The sequence below is a fragment of the Dendrobates tinctorius genome, unplaced genomic scaffold (assembly GCF_039654945.1).
Source record: "Dendrobates tinctorius isolate UK_male_01 unplaced genomic scaffold, ASM3965494v1 ptg000021l, whole genome shotgun sequence".
NCBI classification, from domain to species: Eukaryota; Metazoa; Chordata; class Amphibia; order Anura; family Dendrobatidae; genus Dendrobates; species Dendrobates tinctorius.
In genome coordinates this window covers 28,371,673-28,388,976 of record NW_027361689.1, presented here as the reverse complement: position 1 = coordinate 28,388,976, position 17,304 = coordinate 28,371,673, and the positions used below count along the sequence as shown (strand labels likewise).

General features: G+C 52.6%; 1 protein-coding gene across 4 annotated transcripts in view; it reads left to right on the top strand.

Moving 5' to 3' along the window:
* The first annotated feature begins 3,573 nt into the window (after positions 1-3,573).
* CYRIA (CYFIP related Rac1 interactor A) overlaps positions 3,574-17,304 on the top strand; it is a 75,297-nt gene continuing 61,566 nt past the window's right edge. For 2 of the 4 annotated variants that reach the window (XM_073568259.1, XM_073568262.1), the window contains exon 1: positions 3,574-3,727. The gene's annotated coding sequence lies outside the window, so the exon portion shown is untranslated. The remainder of the gene's footprint in view (positions 3,728-17,304) is intronic. The other 2 variants (XM_073568263.1, XM_073568261.1) reach the window with 2 other exon arrangements.

The window sequence follows — 17,304 nt, the reverse complement described above, 5'->3', positions numbered from 1 at the left end:
TGGGAATGTTTAGTTTGCAAAAGGGAAGACAGAGAGGAGACTTAATAGCTGTCTACAAATATCTAAAGGGCTGTCACATTGTAGAAGGATCAACTTTATTCTCATTTGCACAAGGAAAGACTAGAAGCAATGGGATGAAACTGAATGGCAGGAGACACAGATTAGATATTAGAAAAAACTTTTTGACAGTTAGAGTGATCAATGAGTGGAACAGGCTGCCACGAGAAGTGGTGAGTTCTCCTTCAATGGAAGTCTTCAAACAGAGGCTGGACAGACATCTGACTGGGATGATTTAGCGAATCCTGCTTTGAGCAGGGGGTTGGACCAGATGGCCCAGGAGGTCCCTTCCAACTCTACGATTCTATGAGAAGACTGGAAGAGAGCTGAAGTCCAGGACCTGAGAAGCAGACTGAATCACCAGCACCCGGATAGGGCGTCGGCTGTCTTATATCCAGTCTGATACTCCAGAGATCCAATCGTTATCTTCCTCATCAAGTGGCAGATCACTACCACTTAAACCAACCGCACTACCTCCTGTCACCACCAGAGGGAGAACAGAAGGGGAACTCTCAACTGGTGGAGCAGAAAATGAGTTCATGACAGATGTCCTAGACGCCTCAGCACAGCTGGAGAACTAAGCTTAAAGCAAGAAAGGTGAAATCTAAACTGCCCTGGAGTAGAACCCCAAAGGAATAGATAGCACCCAAATATATATTGTCGGTGAGACAAGATGAGGTTCAAACACAGGCAGAAAATAGACTGAGCAAATGATGAGGCCCAAACTGTCTAGATAGGATAGGAAAGACACTGTCTGCAATCAAGCAAAAAACCCTAAAAATCCAACACGTCTGATGTACAAAAACACTGAGATCTCACGACCTCTCCCCCACTATATCAGCATTCTGGTGTGAACTGGCAGCAAAGCAAAAGAGACTAATATCACAGGGGACTGAACAAACTGACACAAGCTGTAACATATGGAGCGGGGTCCAGCACCGCCCCAGCAGGGAGCATGCTGAACCCTCACAGCAAAGCAGAAAGAGCCAAAACCAGATCAGATGCAAAGGATTAGCAAATGAACAACTTAACTGAAAAATGCAGGACCAGACAGGAGACAGCAGACCTCAGAATGCACAGGAAGAAACCAATCACCAGCAGCAACTGACGGAAAGTCAGTAACCCCTGATTTCCAATCATAATCGTCAGGTGGTAGACTTCTGTCAACCCGGCCAGCTCCACTACCCACAGTAACCACCAGAGGGAGCCCCGACTCAGAAGTCAGATTAAGAGAATTCACAACAGATCACTTTGTTTGTGATCTAAAGTATATTTATAAAGCGGAGTGGATGCATATGTGTGTGTGTGTATGTATCAAGCCACGCACACTCCACATAACCCCGCCCACTGGCGGGGTTGCAGAGGAAAAGTGCAAGATGCGGCTGGAGAGTGGAGCTGCGAGGGAGAAAACCGGACACAGATGGAGAGCGGGGCTGCAGAGGGATAGAGTGGGACGGAGCGTGGAGAGCAGGGCTGTGGAGGGAGAGAATGGGGCTGTGGAGGGTGAGAGCAGGGCTGTGGAGGGAGTGCAGGACACAAATGGAGAGCGGGGCTGCAGAGGGATAAAGCGGGATGGCGCATGGAGAGCGGGGCTGTGGAGAGAGATATCGGGTCTGTGGAGGGAGAGATCGGGGCTGTGGAGTGAGAGCGTGATGGCAGTTGGAGAGAGGGGCTGTTAAGGGAGAGAGCGGGACGCGGGTAGAGAGATGCGCTGCTGAGGGAGAGAGCGGGACAGCCAGTGGAGACAGGGGTTGCGGAGGGAGAGAGCGGGATGGCGAGTGGAGAGTGGGGCTGAGGAGGGTGAGAGCGGGATGGCCAATGGAGAGCGGGGATGCGGACAGAGAGAGCGGGACGACTTGTGCAGACAGGGGCTGCTTAGGGAGAGAGCAAGGCTGTGGATGGAGAGCTGGGCTGTGGATGGAGACAGAGGAGCTGTGGAGCGAAAGCGGGGACGCTGAGGGAAAAAGCGGGACGGCCAGTGGAGACGGGCTGCAGAGGGAGAGAGCGGGATGGTGGATGGCGAGCGGGACTGCTGAGGGAGAATGCGGGACAGCAGGTGGAGAGCTGGGCTTCGGAGGGAGAGAGTGGGAAGGCGGGTGGAGAGCTGGGCTTCGGAGGGAGAAAACGGGACGGCGGGTGGAGAGCTGGGCTTAGGAGGGAGAGAGCGGGACTGCGGTGGAGAGCTGGGCTCCAGAGGGAGAGAGCGGGACAGTGGGTGGAGACAGGGGCTGCTGAGAGAGAGAGTGGGGCTGTGGAGGGAGAATGCAGGACGGCGACTGGAGAGTGGGGCTGCGGAAGGAGAGAGCATGATGGTGGATGGAGAGCTGGGCTGCGGAGGAAGACAGCAGGGCTGCAAAGCGAAAGCTGGGCTGCTGAGGGAGAGAGCGGGACAGTCAGTGGAGACAGGGGCTGCAGAGGGAGAGAGCGGGACGGTCGATGGAGAGCGGGACTGCTGAGGGAGAATGAGGGACAGTGGGTGGAGAGTTGGGCTTCGGAGGGAGAGAGCGGGACGGTGGAGGAGAGCTGGGCTTCTGAGAGATACGGCGGGTGGAGAGCTGGGCTGCTGAGGAAAGAGTGGGACGGCGGGTGGAGAGATGGACTCTGGAGGGAGAGAGCAGGACGGCAGTCACTATGCCGGGGCAACGCTGGGCTCTTCAGCTAGTGACTCTATATAACACAGAAGTTTCACTTTTTGTATTGAAGAACTGAAATAAATGAACTTTTCGATGATTTTCTAATTTAGCGACAATCACCGGTATATCCAGAGATCTTGATGTTCCTTTTCCCATGGGGCGCAGCATAATGAAATGTTCATGCTGACGCTGTCTCATTTACAGATCTCCCATCCGGCGATGCCCAATTACTGGCGCGGCTGCTGGACCGGGGGCTGTGACTCCATCCTCCCATCTCTACATCCCGCAGCAGCACGGAAAATGAAAAGGAACAAAGGTTTGCAAAAAAACCCCATAAATATATTTTGTTAAGGCCGCTGCGCCTTCTCCCCCACAAATAATGCAATAGAAGAGATGAAAAAAAATGTAACTACAAAACGTAAAGAAAAAGAAATCGCCTCCTCGCACGGCTCCCTCAAGGGAAAATAATGATGCCACCGCTCTTCGAAAATGGAGACAAAACAATTATTATTTTTTTTTTTTTACAAATTTCTGAATCTTTTATTTACTAAGATAAAATGAACTCTGAGCCTGTGAACGGGGTCGCTCAAAACTGCCAAAAAAAATAAGCTCTTGTGTGGAGAAAATAGACGGAAAACAATAAAAGTTCTGAGTTTCGGAAGAATAAAAGGAGAAAAAAACCGCAAAAGTCTGAACAATGTCTTGCGGCTCTGTAGCGGTTGTAACAGTACAAGTCCCGAGCTGGGGGCGACTGATGATTTCGGTGGTCTTCCCTTCCTCCCGGCGCCGCCGCCATTGGAGTGAAGCCAGCGCCGCCGCTTCCTGCAGCGACCAATCTCCCTAGCAACCTGTGACGCGGCCTAGACCACGCCTCCTCTTTCGCGCCTGCGCAAACTGCTCTTATCACACTGTTGAGAAGAGGGGGGAGGTGGTTGTTACCATCAGTGCGCATGCGTAGCTACCTCCGCTCATAGCGGCAACGAGGAGGAGAAGAGGAGCGAGCGCTGCGCCTGAGCTGTGAGGAACCGAACGTGTGGGTATGTTTATCGCGGCACGGTATCCCTCCGCCTTCTAATTATGTGTCCTTCCGCATTACCCGGTGCTAAGGAATAAAAGAGCCGGGAAGGGAAAGCAGCACATCTTTACAGTGCGGCCACTGCTGCTCCACCCGCCCACACACACTGCTGGGAGGATGCTCCCGGCATCCTGAGGGTTAATCCTCAGCCCCCTGCCATGGCCGTGAGGTGGGCACCCACACCAGTGCTGGCATGTGCATCCTATAGCCGACCATACACAGTACCCAAGGGCACATTCCCCCCCAGGATGCTCCCACTGTGGAATTTCAATACTACGAAATTATTTATATTTTTATATCTATATCTTTTTTTAATTCCGTATATAACGTAGCGGCAGAAGCCACCGTGGCGATGAGCGGTCGTACGCTTCAGCCACTTTATGAATTTCAAAGCCTGAAGTCGATAAAAGACGGAACGTGTGCGCAGCGAGTCTTGGACGCCGTTCACACGCTCACTCTTTTTTGGCTTTTCTTTATAACACTTTTTTAGTCCGTTTCCAGGCGGAACTGCATTAAAAAAGCCCTTGTGTGCACATCTTCTAAAGCAGCCGTCCACCTAGGTGGTTTTTGTTGCGTTTTATTTTTTTCCCCTATAAGCTTCTATGGGGGGAAAAAAAGGAACGTAAGTGTTAAGTGCAGAATCGAAGCATTTCTGTACTAAGAGAATAAAAAAAATCAAATAATGGGGAAAGCGCAGCAAAGAAATGCGACAATCAGAAAGACAAGAATGGTATTGTAAATTTTGGTTTGGAGAACTGCAGCAAACGTGCAGATTGGCGCTGTGTGTGAACATGGCCGTGCTGTAGGCTGGATGGTTTTAATGACTTCTCCATAGGGGAAACACAAAGTGCAAGGAAAAATAGGATGTCACAATCAGATCTGTGTGAATTCGACTCTATTTCTTCCGGACGCACATGTTTTCTTGTAGCGCTCTGTGTCTTCGCCATATAGACCAAGTACCCGTTCTAGTCCATCTGACCCTTCACATACATGTCTGTCTTTTTTGGGGGTTTATTTTTTTTTGCAGATTGAGTTTCTACAAAAAATAACTCGCCTGTTAAAATCTGCAGGTCAGTGAAAAAAAACGGACAGCGTGCGCACACACCAGCCGAGCGCCGTAGTAAGGTTATGGCAGCGTTGTCCCCTTCACTAGGAGCCAATGCCATACTGCGGTGCAGGTGCGGGACATACTGCACAACCTGTGTATACTTGTAGCGGTGCAGGTCCGGGACATACTGCACAGCCTGTGTATACTTGTAGCGGTGCAGGGCCGGGACATACTGCACAGCCTGTGTATACTTGTAGCGGTGCAGGGCCGGGACATACTGCACAGCCTGTGTATACTTGTAGCGGTGCAGGGCCGGGACATACTGCACAGCCTGTGTATACTTGTAGCGGTGCAGGGCCGGGACATACTGCACAGCCTGTGTATACTTGTAGCGGTGCAGGGCCGGGACATACTGCACAGCCTGTGTATACTTGTAGCGGTGCAGGGCCGGGACATACTGCACAGCCTGTGTATACTTGTAGCGCTGCAGGGCCGGGACATACTGCACAGCCTGTGTATACTTGTAGCGCTGCAGGGCCGGGACATACTGCACAGCCTGTGTATACTTGTAGCGCTGCAGGGCCGGGACATACTGCACAGCCTGTGTATACTTGTAGCGGTGCAGGTCCGGGACATACTGCACTGCCTGTGTATACTTGTAGCGCTGCAGGGCCGGGACATACTGCACAGCCTGTGTATACTTGTAGCGCTGCAGGGCCGGGACATACTGAACAGCCTGTGTATACTTGTAGCGCTGCAGGGCCGGGACATACTGCACAGCCTGTGTATACTTGTAGCGGTGCAGGTCCGGGACATACTGCACTGCCTGTGTATACTTGTAGCGCTGCAGGGCCGGGACATACTGCACAGCCTGTGTATACTTGTAGCGCTGCAGGGCCGGGACATACTGAACAGCCTGTGTATACTTGTAGCGCTGCAGGGCCGGGACATACTGCACAGCCTGTGTATACTTGTAGCGGTGCAGGTCCGGGACATACTGCACTGCCTGTGTATACTTGTAGCGCTGCAGGGCCGGGACATACTGCACAGCCTGTGTATACTTGTAGCGCTGCAGGGCCGGGACATACTGCACAGCCTGTGTATACTTGTAGCTGTGCAGGTCTGGGACATACTGCACAGCCTGTGTATACTTGTAGCGGTGCAGGTCCAGGACAGCGGTGTATATAGACGATTATACTACATACAGGATGTGTAAATCTAGTTTATTGATGGTGGGATGCGCTGACCCTTCCGATCCTGGGAGCAATGACTAACATCAAGGATTGAAGCATATCTCATTTCTAAGTCCAAGCATTTATGGATTTTTTACTTTAGACAGTTATGGACATCCCCTTTAAGAAAAAAACCCTCTTAGGGATAGTAACTAAGGTGGCCTGTAGGAGATGCCCTTGGCCGCTGCAGTGCCCCGATGTGGTGTCGTACCCTCTCCTGAGCTGTCTGGGGTCTCTCCCGCCCCCTCTGTGCAGGTCTAGCTATTGTTTTAGTTATAGCCTTGGGGCCTGTGTTTAATCCTAACATTAACATCAGGATCAGGCGGCCATCGCTGCTTCTTCTCATCGGGTTCATTCCAACGCTGGGGCTGAGAACTATTCACCTTGTACGCGTGGATTTCGCCCTTTAGAGAATCCTTTTTAACTTTTACACAGATTTTGCCTAATATTTATCTGCCTTTAATCCTTTTTGCTTCATATATAGAAATACGTGCAGCTTCTGCCTTCCTTATACTACCCCCATGTACATTCCAAAATATTAAGTTATCTGATCTCCAAGGTCCCACTGCTTGCACCCCTAGCGGGCCATGGGCTGTGGGGCGAGCCATTGGCTGTGGGGGGGAGCTTTTCCGCGAGCCATTTGCTGGGGGGGGGGGAGGGGTTTGCTGTGCTTCGAGCCATTGGCTGTGGGGGGGGGTGCTGTGCTTCGAGCCATTGGCTGTGGGGGGGGGGGGGGTGCTGTGCTTCGAGCCATTGGCTGTGGGGGGGGTGCTGTGCTTCGAGCCATTGGCTGTGGGGGGGGGGTGTTGTGCGGCGAGCCATTGGCTGTGCGGGGGGGGGGGTGTTGTGCGGCGAGCCATTGGCTGTGCGGGGGGGGGGGTGTTGTGCGGCGAGCCATTGGCTGTGCGGGGGGGGGGGGTGTTGTGCGGCGAGCCATTGGCTGTGCGGGGGGGGGGGTGTTGTGCGGCGAGCCATTGGCTGTGCGGGGGGGGTGTTGTGCGGCGAGCCATTGGCTGTGCGGGGGGGGGGCTGTGCGGCGAGCCATTGGCTGTGCGGGGGGGGGGCTGTGCGGCGAGCCATTGGCTGTGCGGGGGGGGGGCTGTGCGGCGAGCCATTGGCTGTGCGGGGGGGGGGCTGTGCGGCGAGCCATTGGCTGTGCGGGGGGGGGGGGCTGTGCGGCGAGCCATTGGCTGTGCGGCGAGCCATTGGCTGTTGGGGGGGGGGGGGGGGCTGTGCGGCGAGCCACTGGCTGTGTGTGTGTGTGTGTGTGTGTGTGTGTGTGTGTGTGTGTGTGTGTGGGGCTGTGCTGCGAGCCATTGACTGGAGTAAGGGGGGTTGGGGGTGCTGTGCGGCGAGCCACTGGGTTCATCTAATGGAGCGGCAGTGCACATTCTCAACCTCCGCTCCATTCATTGTTTATGGGACTACCGGAAATACGTGAGCGCTATACTTTCTTCGGCAGCCTCAAGTGCAGTAGTCCTACAGTCACAAAGATGTGGATCTTCAGAGTTTAGATTTGGGGTCCCAGAGCCCTTTTCTCAGAATCACAAGAGGTCCCAACTGTAAAACCTACAGCGATCAAATAAGGTATGTTCTGTGCAAGATGGAAAAACCCTTTAAATGCAAACCACTCCATCTGTGTGCTCTGTAAGGGGCATATGGACACCACAGAAGGGGTCTTCTGCAGGGAACTGTTCTGGAGGACTGACGCTGTCCCGGTATTGCATGGCCAACAGACTGTTTTCTCCAGCTCCGCTCCTGCCACCCATCAGCTGATCATCTCGAGGAGGGGGATGCATTCTGGTCTTCTCATTTGGACAGGTCCTTATTGTCAATAAGACGACTTCTGTAAAGGAGACCAACAGTGGTCCTCTCCCCCAGCTATAAATGTGCTTGGCTCCATGATGAGAAAGAATTGCAGACCCCTCTAGTATCACAAGTTGAGGATCAAGAAAAGCACTTCTGAGCAACCGTGCTGCTGCAGTGACACGAATTCTTCAGAAATCCATATAAATCTTTCAAATTCTTTATTGAATGTACTACAAAAACTACGCGTTTCGAGGAGACAAACCGCACCTCTTCTTCAGGTTACAGTACATGACTCTGTACTGTAACCTGAAGAAGAGGTGCGGTTTGTCTCCTCGAAACGCGTAGTTTTTGTAGTACATTCAATAAAGAATTTGAAAGATTTATATGGATTTCTGAAGAATTCGTGTCACTGCAGCAGCACGGTTGCTCAGAAGTGCTTTTCTTGATCCTCAACTTGTGATTCTTAGTGGACGTTTCCACCTGCACGAGCTCTGCAGCAGCTATACAACTGCAAAAAATGTGAGTGGTTGTGTCTGAACACAACCCATAAAGGGTGAGTACTTCAGAGTACTTTTTTCATTTTCATTGATTTATACCAGGTGAAGCCCTATGTCTGCGCCCCCTCCCTTGTTTAGACCCCTCTAGTAGCAGCTGATTTCGCTTAGAATAGAAGGATCAGGCATGTCGACATCCAACATGTCCAATCCTTCTTTCATCTCCACAACTGCAGTAAAAGGATAGTCGGGACATCCTGGGATCACAATTGGTGTACTGGTCCTGCCAATATCCATAAGTTTGGTCAATGTTTATCAAATGTGTGTGGACACCCTATATCCTGGTGAGAACTGCCCGTCTGTATATTTTCCCCATTGCCTGCAGTTTAGTGTTTCCTGCCTGCTCTCCATTAATACACGGGCTCGGTGTGTCCGCTAGTTATGGCCTGGGGTTATAGCTGGGTCCATATCTAGAAGCCTTTTCAGGAAATGTTCCTAGAGATTCATCTGTAGAGAAGCACATTAGTCTCTCATCCCACAGATAAGTGGCAATGGGTGCAGCAAAAAAGTGCTGTTACCCATGGCAACCGCTCAGATTCCAAAATTCTTTATGGACATCTTCTCCGCTTTTCCTTTTCACCAGTTTTGGTAAATCTCTCATTAATTGGATGAAATTAGAGATTTTGGGGTCATATAAAGTATCAAAATTACTCTGTTAGCTAAAGAGCTTGCACTCATCTAATACTGTTTGCAATGTTTTTGGCACGTGGACACTAACGCAGTCACTTACAGCATTCACATCATTAATATTTATCCTCATGATCGATTTTTAGAATAAGTAGTACAAGGAGACTGGAAATGTCCAGACAATCAATAGATACAGATTTACTTTGTAATGATTGTGCAAAGAGCACTCAGGTACAGGTAGTGCTGCCTCTTACTGTCCTGTGTACAGTGGCTCCCTTTCCTGGTACAGGTAGTGCTGCCTCTTACTGTCCTGTGTACTGTGGGCTCCTGTCCTGGTATAGGTAGTGCTGCCTCTTACTATCCTGTGTACAGCCTGCTCCCATCCTAGTACAGGTAGTGCTGCCTCTCCCTGCTGTGTGCAGCCTACTCCCATCCTAGTACAGGTAGTGCTGCCTCTCCCTGCTGTGTGCAGCCTGCGCCCATCCTAGTACAGGTAGTGCTGCCTCTCCCTGCTGTGCAGTCTGCGTCCGTCCTAGTACAGGTAGTGCTGCCTCTTACTGCTGTGTGCAGCCTGCGCCCATCCTAGTACAGGTAGTGCTGCCTCTCCCTGCTGTGTGCAGCCTGCGTCCGTCCTAGTACAGGTAGTGCTGCCTCTCCCTGCTGTGTGCAGCCTGCGTCCGTCCTAGTACAGGTAGTGCTGCCTCTTCCTGCTGTGTGCAGCCTGCGTCCGTCCTAGTACAGGTAGTGCTGCCTCTTACTACTGTGTGCAGCCTGCTCCCATCCTAGTACAGGTAGTGCTGCCTCTTACTTCTGTGTGCAGCCTGCGCCCGTCCTAGTACAGGTAGGGCTGCCTCTTACTATCCTGTGTACAGTGGGCGCATGTCCTGGTACAGGTAGTGCTGCCTCTTACTGCTGTATGCAACCTGCGCCCATCCTAGTACAGGTAGTGCTGCCTCTTACTTCTGTGTGCAGCCTGCGCCCGTCCTAGTACAGGTAGGGCTGCCTCTTACTATCCTGTGTACAGTGGGCACATGTCCTGGTACAGGTAGTGCTGCCTCTTACTGCTGTATGCAACCTGCGCCCATCCTAGTACAGGTAGTGCTGCCTCTTACTTCTGTGTGCAGCCTGTGCCCGTCCTAGTACAGGTAGTGCTGCCTCTTACTGCTGTGTGCAACCTGCGCCCATCCTAGTACAGGTAGTGCTGCCTCTTACTGCTGTGTGCAGCCTGCGTCCGTCCTAGTACAGGTAGTGCTGCCTCTTACTGCCCTGTGTGCAGCCTGTGCCCATCCTAGTACAGGTAGTGCTGCCTCTTACTGCTGTGTGCAGCCTGCATCCGTCCTAGTACAGGTAGTGCTGCCTCTTACTGCTGTGTGCAGCCTGTGTCCGTCCTAGTACAGGTAGTGCTGCCTATCCCTGCTGTGTGCAGCCTGCGCTCATCCTAGTACAGGTATTGCTGCCTCTTACTCCTGTGTGCAGCCTGCACCCGTCCTAGTACAGGTAGTGCTTCCTCTTCCTGCTGTGTGCAGCCTGCGCCCGTCCTAGTACAGGTAGTGCTGCCTCCTACTGCTGTGTGCAGCCTGCGCCCGTCCTAGTACAGATAGTGCTGCCTCTCCCTGCCCTGTGCAGCCTGCGCCCGTCCTAGTACAGGTAGTGCTGCCTCTCCCTGCTGTGTGCAGCCTGCGCCTGTCCTAGTACAGGTAGTGCTGCTTCTTACTGCTGTGTGCAGCCTGCGCCTGTCCTAGTACAGGTAGTGCTGCCTCTCCCTGCTGTGTGCAGCCTGCGCCTGTCCTAGTACAGGTAGTGCTGCCTCTTACTGCTGTGTACAGCCTGCTCCCGTCCTAGTACAGGTAGTGCTGCCTCTTACTGCTGTGTACAGCCTGCTCCCGTCCTAGTACAGGTAGTGCTACCTCTTACTGCTGTGTGCAGCCTGCGCCTGTCCTAGTACAGGTAGTGCTGCCTCTTACTGCTGTGTGCAGCCTGCGCCCATCCTAGTACAGGTAGTGCTGCCTCCTACTGCTGTGTGCAGCCTGCGCCCGTCCTAGTACAGATAGTGCTGCCTCTCCCTGCTGTGTGCAGCCTGCGCCTGTCCTAGTACAGGTAGTGCTGCTTCTTACTGCTGTGTGCAGCCTGCGCTCGTCCTAGTACAGGTAGTGCTGCCTCTTACTGCTGTGTGCAGCCTGTGCCCATCCTAGTATAGGTAGTGCTGCCTCTGTCTGCTGTGTGCAGCCTGTGCCCATCCTAGTACAGGTAGTGCTGCCTCTCCCTGCTGTGTGCAGCCTGCGCTCGTCCTAGTACAGGTAGTGCTGCCTCTTACTGCTGTGTGCAGCCTGCGCCCGTCCTAGTATAGGTGGGGCTGCCTATCCCTGCTGTGTGCAGCCTGCGCCCGTCCTAGTACAGGTAGTGCTGCCTCTCCCTGCTGTGTGCAGCCTGCGCATGTCCTAGTACAGGTAGTGCTGCCTCTCCCTGCTGTGTGCAGCCTGCGCCCGTCCTAGTATAGGTGGGGCTGCCTATCCCTGCTGTGTGCAGCCTGCGCCTGTCCTAGTACAGGTAGTGCTGCCTCTCCGTGCTCTGTGTGCAGCCTGCGCTCGTCCTAGTACAGGTAGTGCTGCCTCTCCCTGCTGTGTGCAGCCTGCGCTCGTCCTAGTACAGGTAGTGCTGCCTCTCCCTGCTGTGTGCAGCCTGCGCTCGTCCTAGTACAGGTAGTGCTACCTCTTACTGCTGTGTGCAGCCTGCGCCTGTCCTAGTACAGGTAGTGCTGCCTCTCCCTGCTGTGTGCAGCCTGCGCCCGTCCTAGTACAGGTAGTGCTGCCTCTCCCTGCTGTGTGCAGCCTGCGCCCGTCCTAGTATAGGTGGTGCTGCCTCTCCCTGATGTGTGCAGCCTGCGCCCGTCCTAGTACAGGTGGTGCTGCCTCTCCCTGCTGTGTGCAGCCTGCGCCCGTCCTAGTACAGGTAGTGCTGCCTCTCCCTGCTGTGTGCAGCCTGCGCCCGTCCTAGTACAGGTGGTGCTGCCTCTCCCTGCTGTGTGCAGCCTGCGCCTGTCCTAGTACAGGTAGTGCTGCCTCTCCCTGCTGTGTGCAGCCTGCGCCCGTCCTAGTACAGGTAGTGCTGTCTCTCCCTGCTGTGTGCAGCCTGCGCCTGTCCTAGTACAGGTAGGGCTGCCTCTTACTGCTGTGTGCAGCCTGCGCCCGTCCTAGTACAGGTAGTGCTGCCTCTCCCTGCTGTGTGCAGCCTGCGCCCGTCCTAGTACAGGTAGTGCTGCCTCTCCCTGCTGTGTGCAGCCTGCGCCCGTCCTAGTACAGGTAGTGCTGCCTCTCCCTGCTGTGTGCAGCCTGTGCCCGTCCTAGTATAGGTGGGGCTGCCTATCCCTGCTGTGTGCAGCCTGCGCCCGTCCTAGTACAGGTAGTGCTGCCTCTCCCTGCTGTGTGCAGCCTGCGCATGTCCTAGTACAGGTAGTGCTGCCTCTCCCTGCTGTGTGCAGCCTGCGCCCGTCCTAGTATAGGTGGGGCTGCCTATCCCTGCTGTGTGCAGCCTGCGCCTGTCCTAGTACAGGTAGTGCTGCCTCTCCGTGCTCTGTGTGCAGCCTGCGCTCGTCCTAGTACAGGTAGTGCTGCCTCTCCCTGCTGTGTGCAGCCTGCGCTCGTCCTAGTACAGGTAGTGCTGCCTCTCCCTGCTGTGTGCAGCCTGCGCTCGTCCTAGTACAGGTAGTGCTACCTCTTACTGCTGTGTGCAGCCTGCGCCTGTCCTAGTACAGGTAGTGCTGCCTCTCCCTGCTGTGTGCAGCCTGCGCCCGTCCTAGTACAGGTAGTGCTGCCTCTCCCTGCTGTGTGCAGCCTGCGCCCGTCCTAGTATAGGTGGTGCTGCTTCTCCCTGATGTGTGCAGCCTGCGCCCGTCCTAGTACAGGTGGTGCTGCCTCTCCCTGCTGTGTGCAGCCTGCGCCCGTCCTAGTACAGGTAGTGCTGCCTCTCCCTGCTGTGTGCAGCCTGCGCCCGTCCTAGTACAGGTGGTGCTGCCTCTCCCTGCTGTGTGCAGCCTGCGCCTGTCCTAGTACAGGTAGTGCTGCCTCTCCCTGCAGTGGGCAGCCTGCGCCCGTCCTAGTACAGGTAGTGCTGTCTCTCCCTGCTGTGTGCAGCCTGCGCCTGTCCTAGTACAGGTAGGGCTGCCTCTTACTGCTGTGTGCAGCCTGCGCCCGTCCTAGTACAGATAGTGCTGCCTCTCCCTGCTGTGTGCAGCCTGCGCCCGTCCTAGTACAGGTAGTGCTGCCTCTCCCTGCTGTGTGCAGCCTGCGCCCGTCCTAGTACAGGTAGTGCTGCCTCTCCCTGCTGTGTGCAGCCTGTGCCCGTCCTAGTACAGGTAGTGCTGCCTCTCCCTGCTGTGTGCAGCCTGCGCCCGTCCTAGTACAGGTAGTGCTGCTTCTCCCTGCTGTGTGCAGCCTGCGCCCGTCCTAGTACAGGTAGTGCTGCCCTGTGTGCCGGGTTCTCGCTTTGTCACATGTTTGCTCTGCAGGACTGGATAATGGCCACACTGGTGACAGCAGATGGTGGGAGGCTGGAAAGCTCCTCGCTCATTCAGTCTTTTGCGTATTGAATAGGTGAAGCCTCCATTGTGTCCCGGGTCACACGAGGGGCATCCTCTATTATCTGTGGATTAGCTGGTGCGTGTAGGAAAACACTGGGACTTGTAGTGCATCTGCTTTGTGTCTGCCGAGTGCTGAGACGTGTTATTGAGTTATGGGGCCGGGGCTTCGGTTTCTAATGACCTCTGCGTGTGATTTGCACTGATAATGACACGCATGGCGTCCTCCTCTTACGTGGAAGTGTCTCGTATTATTTTTCTGTTGTGTGACACTTATTGTAGTCGAGCAGTCACTTCTGATCCATCGAGCTGCGCACGGCTGACCTCCAGCAGATCTCCAGGGAGCGCATTTACATGTTTGATTTTGGGAAAATTGCATCAAAAACTGAAGGGTGTGAATTAACCCTAAGAGGAGCCTGCGTCCCATGAATCCCCCACACTGATGAGTGCACGCAGTTCTCTGCACAGCGGGGTCACCGGCCAAAACTACTTCTTTCTTTGCCTAAATTCTGATTAATGATTTTTGGGGCGAGTTCTGATTTGACGTGAATGTGCCGATCCATCCCGCCCCTGGAATAGTAGCCCATCTGTCAGTGCAGGAAAACATTATGTCAGCTGTCTGGGGCTGTGGATCACGTCTCCTCTACTGAATAATCAATTCGCTCTGGACGAGGCCGGGCGAGGGATTTCATCCCCTTTTTTGTGTTGCAGACATGCAAAATTTTAGTTTAGAATTTTTTTTTCTTTTGGCCAGAGAATTTGGTATCTCTGGTATTTGGGGTCATTCTGGTGGAACTGGGGGGGGTTTGTTTCTGCTGTAACACCCCTTTCGCAGTGTGGTGGGCCAGTCGGGAATTGAAAAGTTTTCATTCATGATTGTCCACCAATGTCAAGAGACACGGGTGGACTTGCTGATATGCTGCATGCTTCCGTTTAAGACTCAGGGCTGTGGAGTCGCTAAAAGCCAAACCTCCGACTCTGCCTCCACAGCCCGGCCTCACTACTGAGCATGGACATAAAGTGCAGCACAGATTCATCTCCACTAAAAGCTCAGATCCTCAGACCAGGAACAGAACAGACATTATTTATAGGACATTTCATAACTTTCCCAAATTCTTATGAAAACATTTACAGCACATCCTGCATTGTACTACTGTACCCAATGTATTTCTTAAGAGAGAAGTTTTATCCTACTTACCAATAGTGCTAGAGAACATCCCGGTTTGGACCTTTATAGCCATCTTCAGATTCATAGACCTCCGATCCTTCTGTAGTCAGTAGGGCTGGAGGTTGGGACTCCCACCCAGTGTTTCGCATGTTTACGCTGGAATACCTCCCAATAGCGTCTCTGGTTCGGTGACTTAAGCCCTCCGCCACGCCTTGCCCCTCTGAGACCGGTCCACCTGTCGTTCCATGCTCTCTCTTGCATTTAGGTCCTGCTGGTTGATGTTTCCCAGACCTATAATGAGTACGTCATGTTATCGTACACGACAAGCTATGGGTGGCTTTACGTTGTGGCTCCTTTCAGTAGTTTCGTTATCCGTGGGTGTCCAGGTCTTCAGACCTAGCGCTGCTCGCTCAAAAGAAGGAGCCGAAGAGCTCGACAACTCCACCATCTTCCTCGGTCAAAGAAAGGTTCAGACGAGCCCGGCTTATCCAGAAGGTGAGCCTGTAGGTCTGTACATCGCTCACGTTCCAGGGTAAGCTGTGCTCGTCCTTTGCCCCTTTATTTGATCGAACAGTAGGTGTGTCAAAACCAGGACCCCCCTCCAACCAATACTACTATATAGTGGTTATGTTTTTCTTCTTGGTTAACAAATATTGCAAAATTTCCTAAAGGGAACTTGTCTCCTGGTTAGTCCCATATGAGATAAGACCACTACCTTTCAGCCCTCACATACAGCATTTTAGTGTGCTGTATATGTGCCCCCAATGTGGCCTGCAACTAAAGTAAAAACACCTGTTGGTTCCGATGCGTGTCGCTAGGCTTGGTCCGATGCCTCCTCTTTTCTTGCAATGCCGTCCTCTTCCTGTACTTCGTGTGGATGACGTGGTGGTGGTGGTGGTGGTGGTGGTGTTATCTCACAAAAATGTCAGGCTCTGATCGATTTTCCCCATTTTATGTAAATAAAACTCAATTTTCCGAAAGATGCTGGGAGTTGTAGTACAGTAACCCTAGAAAGCTCGCTGACTGCCTTGCCCTTTTTATTTTGGGCTGTATGTGGCTCGCAGCTTAAGTTTCACACAGGATATTGGTTACTTTGCCTTTGAAGACTCATGGCCTAAAGGTAACGGTGAGTCCTGACAGAGGAAGGGTCACGTAATGGTGAGAGTTCCCCGCGTCCTCTCATCACGCCTTTTGTCCGAGACTTTCATCCACCAGGTGCACAAGTGGCACTCCTATGCGAATTTCAGCGTCTGCCCCCCAGGTCTATGACACCGATAACTCTGAAAGCTCGGGGAATATTACTTAGTTCTGCGGAGATCCAACTCCCAAGTTTATTAGCTCCTCAGATCTTTCACAGCGGTGCAAAGTATTTCAGCAAGTAGGAAGAGGTGCATTTACTCAACCTGAGAATCTGTGTGTTTCCAATTCCAATGCTAAACCGTGTCAAAATGGATGAGATGAGGGGGAAAAACAACCAAGTGTTACATGGATGTAAGAATGGAAACCGATAAGTGAACGTGACCCGATTCTGTAGATTGACCATGACTCTACGGGAGCTCCGCATTTCGCCTCCTAGCTTTCCGCTTCCGCAGCTCTTCTTTTGATTAGTCAAAAATATTCTCGTCCAAACTCAAACTTGGTAGCCCGTAAACTAAATGGTAAAGTCGCCGGAAATTTTTGGTAATAAAAGAATATTGGAATAAATTTGTTTTTTGGCCATGAATTAAGAGCCCTTTAACACAGGTTGACCTCTATACCCCAAGTAGTAGCTGTCCACGATGTCTTGAATGAGCAGACTTTCCTTCTTTTTGTCATCATTCTCATTTTGGAGCGGTTTTCTGCCTTCATTCTGTTCTATGTTGATATTATTTTTTTGACCATGATGATGCATCGGTGATTCGACGCCGTCGCTGTACGTCTGCAGGGCAGCTTGCATGTCATGTGCATGGAGATCTTGTGAGATGGTAATAAGATCTGTCCAACCTTTGGAGCTCCACTTTTTTTTCCCCCCCAAGAATAGTTTTTAGGCTCTCCCCATCCACCTTTAGACTAAAGTAGGCCTAATATCGGCAGACTATGCCAACAGTCTAATGTGTATGCGATAACCCCATATGATAATGTCGGGGGAGATGGAGATCTAGCATGTCCAATTTTGGACTACCGAGCCTCTGCTCTCGGAGAAAGGAGTCTGGCAGTGACTCTCTAGTAGAGAAGACTCTTGATTAGCCACCCTGGCGCAACATCGTGGCCTACATATGACAGTGCACCAAGAAGTGGATGCTAGGTGGTAGGAGATGGGTTTTCTGGGATCTTGTTCAGTAGACACAAATTACTGATGTACCCTGTGGACCGGATCCGGCTCCTCCACAATCTCTAGAACACGTCTGTTAAACCGCTACATCATATTTGTATATAAAATATATTTTGCTGCTTAGTACGAGATCGCGGTTGTACGAGCCTTTATGACAACCCTGTCGACGGGCTCGGGATGTACAATCTTGTGCTTGAGGTTTCATGAGTTATTCTAC